Source organism: Bos taurus, chromosome 13 (genome assembly GCF_002263795.3).
Source record: "Bos taurus isolate L1 Dominette 01449 registration number 42190680 breed Hereford chromosome 13, ARS-UCD2.0, whole genome shotgun sequence".
Lineage (NCBI taxonomy): Eukaryota > Metazoa > Chordata > Mammalia > Artiodactyla > Bovidae > Bos > Bos taurus.
The window spans coordinates 51,106,809-51,115,163 of NC_037340.1; the positions used below are offsets into that span (position 1 = coordinate 51,106,809).

Below are 8,355 nucleotides of genomic sequence, written 5' to 3' on the forward strand. Positions count from 1 at the left end.
TTTGGCCACCTCATGTGAAGAGTTGACTCATTGGAAAAGACTGTGATGCTGGGAGGGATTGGGGGCAGGAGGAGAAGGGGACGACGGAGGATGAGATGGCTGGATGGCATCACTGACTCGATGGACGTGAGTCTGAGTGAACTCTGGGAGTTGGTGATGGACAGGGAGGCCTGGTGTGCTGTGATCCATGGGGTTGCAAAGAGTTGGACACGACTGAGCGACTGAACTGAACTGAAGAAACTAATACAGTGAGTTTAGTAGATACTGCCTAACAGTTTGACAAAGTGCCACTCTCTAAATTTCTGAGAAAAGTCGAGGATTAGAGTCCATAAATTAATGGCCACATCCAGGTACTGCCCTCTTCAAGGATCTGTCAGGGCAGACAGCTGCACTTCCCCAGGCCAATCCTTCACCTTGAAACTACCACCATTGACCCTACCTAGAAACAAAGTCTCAGAAAAGATTACTTATCTAAGGTCACACAGCTGGCAAGTATTGGAACCAAGACTTCAACTCAGACTGATTCTAAAGCAGGGTTTTTGTTACATTTAGGCCCCAAAGTATATTCCCACCTGACACCACATTATGTAGGCCACCAGGCAGACTCCTCCTCAGAGCCCTACCCTCTAGTTCACCCCATAGATGTCTCATGCTGTGAGTCAGAGCAGCTGGAGACTTTATGAGGCCTCTAATGTACTATCTGCTAACCTGATTATACAAAAAAAGCCATATGTGAAACTCCCACTTTTATAACCACATAATTTATAAAGAAATGAGTGTACTTTTCCTGGGGCCTTTGCCTGTCCACCCTTCATGAGGGCTCAAAGATACCACAAAGCTTTTAAAATACAACAGGATTATAGGTCACTGTGAAGCAAAACATTCATTTAACCAAAGTCACACACACACACCCACAAAACGAATACAGATGACTTAGGGCAAAATTCATACAATCTGTTATCAAAAAGGAGCACTCTATGAAACTTCATTCTTTTAACAGAGAAAGAAATCAAATTCCAGTCTTGTACTAGATTACTTAACAATAAAATCCACTCACTTAATCAACTTCAACCTAAATTTAATAATCCTGACCACATATAAAATTTTTCCCTCAGGATTCCTTTCTACAACCTTTCATCACTTTCTGTATCAATATCAGTTTGTCCTGTTTTTCCATTCAAAACAGTCAGCTCTAAAACATACTTTCTTTCTTTTCCCTCAATAAAATGTATTTCACTCCTCATACCTTCTTTACTGAAAACACACATTCTACTTTCCTACTGTATACTGAAATGCTTCGTTTTTTCTACTAGCTTTAATTACATGTTTAAATTAGAATCCTCAATTCTTAAAATCTTAATATCTAGTGAAAACTAAGAAATAAGCAGTTATGAACTATCTTTTACTTTAGTATTTGAAGATTGGTGAACATAAATTACCTGTAATAATTTCTTCTTTTTGTCAATGCAATTTTTATAACTTTAAAATTTTTATTAAAAGTTCAAACTTATAGAAAATTTGAAAAATCAGAACAAAAATTCCTATACACCTTTCCCCAAATTGACTACTTATTGATATTTTGCTCCCTTCACTTCATTATCAACCTAATTTTATAAACATGCTACTGCAGAAGAAAATTATTTCATAGCAACTATAATTAATCAATATTTTTAAAAATGGTTCAGTCTCAATTTAAAGAGAACACCACTTTGCTACCAGGATCATCAAGTGGAAATTAACCCACAGGCTTGAATTGGAAAGTTTACTGGATTCAACCAAATCTGAAGCCCATACTTAATTATGGACAACCATCTATGTCAGGACACCCGAACATTTCCAAAGTGACCAAGTTGATGTCCATTTCAATGTGAGTTTTATTGTTTTCTTTTTCAATGGAGAATCACTCTAATGGCCTTTGAAAAAAGAAATTATTATTGTTAAAACAATATTTCATTTTGAAAAAAAACTCGCAAATTATAAAAGACTCCTACTCAAAAAGTAATTGAATGCTAACAATCAATCCCACCAAACTTACCAGCAACAGCAACTATATGGCCACCACCATGAAATCTCTTTCTGTTGTGACGTTTGAATCTCCATTTCCTCTAGAAATAACAAGAAGTTTCATTTTGATCATCTGGTATTTTTCAAAACTAACCATGAGAGCCAACGTGACCTCACAACTTTCCACATCTGATTCCACAGATACTGCAGTGATCATATATCTGTGATTCACTTAAAGGGCTGCATATGGACAGGATCTTTTTGGGAACAGGAGAGACAGTTGGGTTAGAACTGGTTCATGTGATGCACGAACTGTGAAAGGAAGAGCTAAAATCACAGTCCTGGTGCAGACTGCACAACACCTAGGTATAACTTTGTTAGAGGACATCGCCTGAGTACACAGCCTTCCCTGGGAGAATGCACTGTACAGATTCTTCACCGAGTAGTTAATCAGACACCTGAAAGAAAGCAGACATATTTCCTGGCTTCTTTAACTTGTTTCTTATTGCCTGAAGTTCCTGAAAATACAACCTAGATTCCCTCCGTATCGGCCAATGAAGTCACATGAACAGTTTGCTCCTATTCACTCTTGTTGGTGGATTTCCAAAGGTAAAAGAATGCAGTCCATGTCTTCTCAGTCATGAGGAAACCACTGTCACTGAATATCCCTGGGATACTTCCTACATCCAACCAACAAAGAGAGTGACAACTGAGGTTTTCTAATCAAAAACAAGTGTGTCCCCTTGCTGAGAGATGGTGGCAGTGATATTTGCCTTGCAGAGCCCCTCAGCATCCCTTAGTGAAAACAAGAAGTGATAATTGGTTGGGCTGAAGAGTTCCCTGTAAGTTGACAGATAAAAGGAAACCACACAGCTTTGTCGTGTACAGTTGGTACATCCTCTTAACAAGTCAGGCGCTGGCTTACTATAAAGAAGAGTGGACTTCCCTGCATCCATTTAAAAAGGCTTAGTCATCTCAGAGCACACAGGCTCCAGGGAACTCCATGTGTGGACTCGCACAGTGAGCGTCACATTATGGTCTGAGTGAAGGTTGACGCACCAGAGATGAAAAACATATCTTCATCCTCAAAACCCACAGGCAACAGCAGAAGGAAAATGTGCTGTCCAAAGTAATAAAGCATTTTCCACTTTCCTCCATACTCTAGAAAAGACCAAGAAGAGCCTGCCAGATATCATTCAGCTCCCAATAAAATGCCCCCATGGTGTGCCTTTCTCCATTCACTATCTCTCTGCAACTCTGGCAGTAGAATTCAATTTCTGTTTTGACACAGTGGGCCTTTGTCACCTCACACATGCAAATTATGAATAATAGCATACAAAAAGGCTATAATATTAACCTCAGAAATGGTGGGGAGTGATCAGTGCAAAAAAAAAAAAAAAAAAGAGGAAAACAATAGAATGGGAAAGACTAGAAATCTCTTCAAGAAAGTTAGAGATACCAAGGGAACATTTCATGCAAAGATGGGCACAATAAAAGACAGAAATGGTATGGACCTAACAGAAGCAGAAGATATTAAGAAGAGGTAGCAAGAATACACAGGAGAACTATACAGAAAAGATCTTCATGACCCAAATAATCACGATGATGTGATCACTCACCTAGAGCCAGACATCCTGGAATGCAAAGTCAAGTGGGCCTTAGGAAGCATCACTATGATCAAAACTAGTGGAGGTGGTGGAATTCCAGTTGAGCTATTTCAAATCCTAACAGATGATGCTGTGAAAGAGCTGCATTCAATATGCCAGTTAATTTGGAAAACTCAGCAGTGGCCACAGGACTGGAAAAGGTCAGTTTTCATTCCAATCCCAAAGAAAGGCAATGCCAAAGAATATTCAAACTAATGCACAGTTGCACTCATTTCACACACTAGAAAAGTAATGCTCAAAATTCTCCAAGCCAGGTTTCAACAGTACATGAACCATGAACTTCCAGATGTTCAAGCTGGATGTAGAAAAGGCGGAGGAACCAGAGATCAAATTGCCAATATCCATTGGATCATCAAAAAAGCAAGAGAGTTCCAGAAAAACATCTACTTCTGCTTTATTGACTAGTCCAAAGCCTTTACTGTGTGGAGCACAAAAAAACTGTGAAAAATTCTTAAAGAGATGGAAATACCAGACCACCTTACCTCCCTCCTGAGAAATTTGTATGCAGGTAAAGAAGTAACAGAAGAACTGTACATGGAAAAACACACTGGTTCCAAATCAGGAAAGGAGTATGTCAAGTCTGTATATTGTCACCTCACTTATTTAACTTATATGCAGAGTACATCATGAGAAATGCTGGGCTGGATGAAGCACACACTGGAATCAAGATTGCCAGGAGAAATACAAATAACCTCAGAATCACAGATGACACCAGCCTTATGGCACAAAGCGAAGAGAAACTAAAGAGCCTCTTGATGAAAGTGAAAGAGGAGAGTGAAAAAGTTGGCTTAAAACTCAATTCAAAAAACTAAGATCATGGCATCCAGTCCCATCACCTTATGTCAAATAAATGGGGAAACAATGGAAACAGTGACAGTCTTTATTTGAGGGGGCTTCAAAATCACTGCAGATGGTGACTGCAGCCATGAAATTAAAATATGCCTTCTCTTTGGAAGAAAAGCCACGACAAACCTAGACAGCCTGTTAAAAAGCAGATACATCACTTTGACAACAAAGGTCCGTCTAGTTAAGGCTATGGTTTTTCCAGTAGTCATGTATGGATGTGAGAGTTGAACTATAAAGAAAGCTGAGTGCTGAAGAATTGATGCTTTTCAACTGTGGTGTTGGAGAAGACTCTTGAGAGTCCTTCAGACTGCAAGGAGATCCAACCAAGCCATCCTAAAGGAAATCAGTCCTGAATATTCATTGGAAGGACTGATGCTGAAGCTGAAACTCCAATATTTTGGCCACCTGATGCAAAGAACTGACTCTTTGGAAAAGACCCTGATGCTGGGAAAGATGGAAGGCAGGAGGAGAAGGGGATGACAGAGGATGAGAGAGTTGGATGGCATCACCTACCTGATGGTCATGAGTTTGAACAAGATCTGCGAGTTAGTGATGGACAGGGAAGCCTGGCATGCTGCAGTCCACGGGATCACAAGTAGTCAGACGTGTCTGAGCAGCTGAACTGGGAGTGAAAGCAGGGTATTTTGCATGATCCCAGCACACAGCACCACCACAGGGGTGGACAGACCACCTAAACTCTGCCTCCTGCCCAACCCTATCAGTGATCATTTCTAAAAACATCTCAAGGTGACACCAAATATTTTCATTAATAGTCCTAAATACTTTTGTTTCTCTGTTTAGTAACTGCTCTCTTAGTATCTTATTTTATTTGGGAATGACTGACATATTCATAAACTTCTGTCACTTCAATGAGCAAAACTCTAGAACTTTGTTACCAAAGTTCATTTTAAGTAGACATTTAAACAGACATTTCTTCCTAAGAAATCATTTTAAGTAGACACTTCTTTTTTAAAAAACAAATAATTCAGGTTGAAACTTTTTTCATTTTATTTCTTTATTTATGTATTTTTGGTTGCACTGGGTCTTGGTTGCTTTTGTACAGGCTTTCTCTAGTTGCGAGAGTGAGGTCTAATCTTCTTCATGTTGCGCAAACTTCTCATAGCAATGGCTTCTCTTGTTGCATAGGCTCTAGGCACACAGGTTTTAGTAGTTTCAGCACGTGGGCTCAGTAGTTATGGCTCATGGGCTCTAGAGCATGGGCTCAGTTGCTGTGGCACACAGGCTTAGTTTCTCTGAGGCATGTGGGATCTTCCCAGACCAGGAGTCAAATCCATATCCCCCACATTGGCAGGAAGATTCTTGTCCACTGTGCCACCAGGGAAGTCTCTAAGTAGACATAGCTAAAATATAATTATTCTGAAAGAGTTTACTCAAAAGCTCTTCTCTTATTTACATTTACCTTAAAGTTTCATCATGTCAAGTTATTTTCCTTGCAACAGATACATTGTCTCATTGTTGTTTAGTCACTAAGTTGTGTCTCTCTTTTGCAACCCTATGAACTGTAACCCACCAGGTTCCTCTATCCATGGGATTGCCCAGGCAAGAATACTGGAGTGGGTTGCTATTTCCTTCTCCAGGGGATCTTCCAACCCAGGGATCAAACCTGCATCTCTTACATCTCCTGCATTGGCAGGGGGATTCTTTACCACTGAGCCACCAGAGAAGCCCCTGCAAAAGATACAGTAAGGTCTTATTTGACTTCTGTTAAACCTAGATACAATAAAGTATTATACTGATACTTAATGTTGATGACTCTAAAGACATGTCTATATAAATTAGATCAACAAACTTTAACTTTAGTACCAGATATCAATTTAATATTGAATATTTCCCAGCATGAATTAATCTGAGTCATTTTGGCTGGTTTCTTTTATATTTAATTTGTAAACACTTTCAAATTAAAATGAGCTCTTTATAAATTCAATTTTGATAATACTTTCTGTAGGTAAAGATATCTCATATGTATAATGTGTACAGTTCAGTTCAGTTCAGTTCAGTCGCTCAGTCATGTCCGACTCTTTGCGACCCCATGAATCACAACACACCAGGCCTCCCTGTCCATCACCAACTCCCAGAGTTCACTCAGACCCACGTCCATCGAGTCAGTGATGCCATCCAGCCATCTCATCCTCTGTCGTCCCCTTCTCCTCCTGCCCGCAATCCCTCCCAGCATCAGAGTTTTTTCCAATGAGTCAACTCTTCACATGAGGTGGCCAAAGTACTGGAGTTTCAGCTTTAGCATCATTACCTCCAAAGAAATCCTAGGGCTGATCTCCTTCAGAATGGACTGGTTGGATCTCCTTGCAGTCCAAGGGACTCTCAAGAGTCTTCTCCAACACCACAGTTCAAAAGCATCAATTCTTCGGTGCTCAGCCTTCTTCACAGTCCAACTTTCATATCCATACGTGACCACAGGAAAAACCATAGTCTTGACTAGATGGACCTTTGTTGGCAAAGTAGTGTCTCTGCTTTTGAATATAATGTGTACACAGACCTATAAATGGGCAAAACTAGAGATCTCATGGCTTACCTTTAGAAAGAAAACGTAGTTATGAATCAGGTAGTACAATATAAGCTTACTATTTTACAAAGGACAATTGGAATCATTAAAGTTGCTTGCTCAGAAGACTAAGGTTTTATTCTTTGAAAAGCTTGGCTGAGGGAGCATTCCCAGTGGCTTGAACAGCCACTTTGTCATTTTTTTTTCCTTTGTTTCAAATTCTGCCTGATTGAGCTAATTAGGCTCAGCCTCAGGTCCATGTGACCTCTGTTTCCATTTCTGGTCTGTAGAGCTTTATAAGTGATCAACAGTTGCTTTAGTTCCCCCAAAGAACTGGTCTGTCACCTGCTGCTGCTGCTGCTAAGTCTCTTCAGTCATGTCCAACCCTGTGCGACCCCATAGACAGCAGCCCACCAGGCTCCTCTGTCCCTGGGATTCTCCAGGCAAGAACACTGGAGTGGGTTGCCATTTCCTTCACCAATGCATAAGAGTGAAAAGTGAAAGTGAAGTCACTCAGTCGTGTCCGACTCTTCGCGACCCCATGGACTGTAGCCTACCAGGCTCCTCCATCAATGGGATTTTCCAGGCAAGAGTACTGGAGTGGGTTGCTATCTCCTTCTCCAGTCTGTCACCTAGATGAATTTAAAAGATTGATTTGTCTGACTATATATCAGTGAAAAGATTTCTAACTAAACTGAAATTTATGAATTCTATCTTCTAGAGTTTAATTAATCATGCCTTCAAAAGACTGTATAGGACATTCAGCAAAGACCTTTCACCTTCCTAAGTTTACAAGTTAAACCCAGAGCAAAAGTCACTAATTTTACTTTAATTAACCCCTGAATGCTAGTTTCCAGTTTTTGCTTATTTGTGTGGATCAGATTATCCTATTGGTTTCTTTTAGTATGTTTAGTTAATACTTCCTAAGAGACAGATCTATATGCCTTGTTTTATAATAACACACAAGGGAAGCATTTCTCAGTGCTATCAACTTTTATACAGTTAAATTTAGCTTTCATTAGGATCCAGTCGACAAGTTTCAATCTTATAGGAGAAGTTCTAGAAGTTTTTCTCCTTTATTCCCTAACCATTTTATCTAATTTTATATAAAGTACTCTGGGGTCCCCAGAGTGGGTGAGAAATGAAATATTTCCTGCCATATCAGTAAACACGGATGTCGCAGTCACCAGCAATTGCAGCCACCACAGATGGTGAGCTGGTGAACCCTGAGGGAACTCAGGAAGATAATAATTCTTGCCATATAGCAGCCATCAGACAGTTCAGTTCAGTTCAGTTGCTCAGTCGTGTCCGACTCTT

General features: G+C 40.0%; 1 pseudogene; it reads right to left on the reverse strand.

Annotated features, from left to right (window-relative positions):
* Window positions 1-2,341: 2,341 nt before the first annotated feature.
* MANBAP2 (mannosidase, beta, pseudogene 2) lies at window positions 2,342-3,192 on the reverse strand (annotated as a pseudogene).
* Between the last annotated feature and the right edge of the window lie 5,163 nt (window positions 3,193-8,355).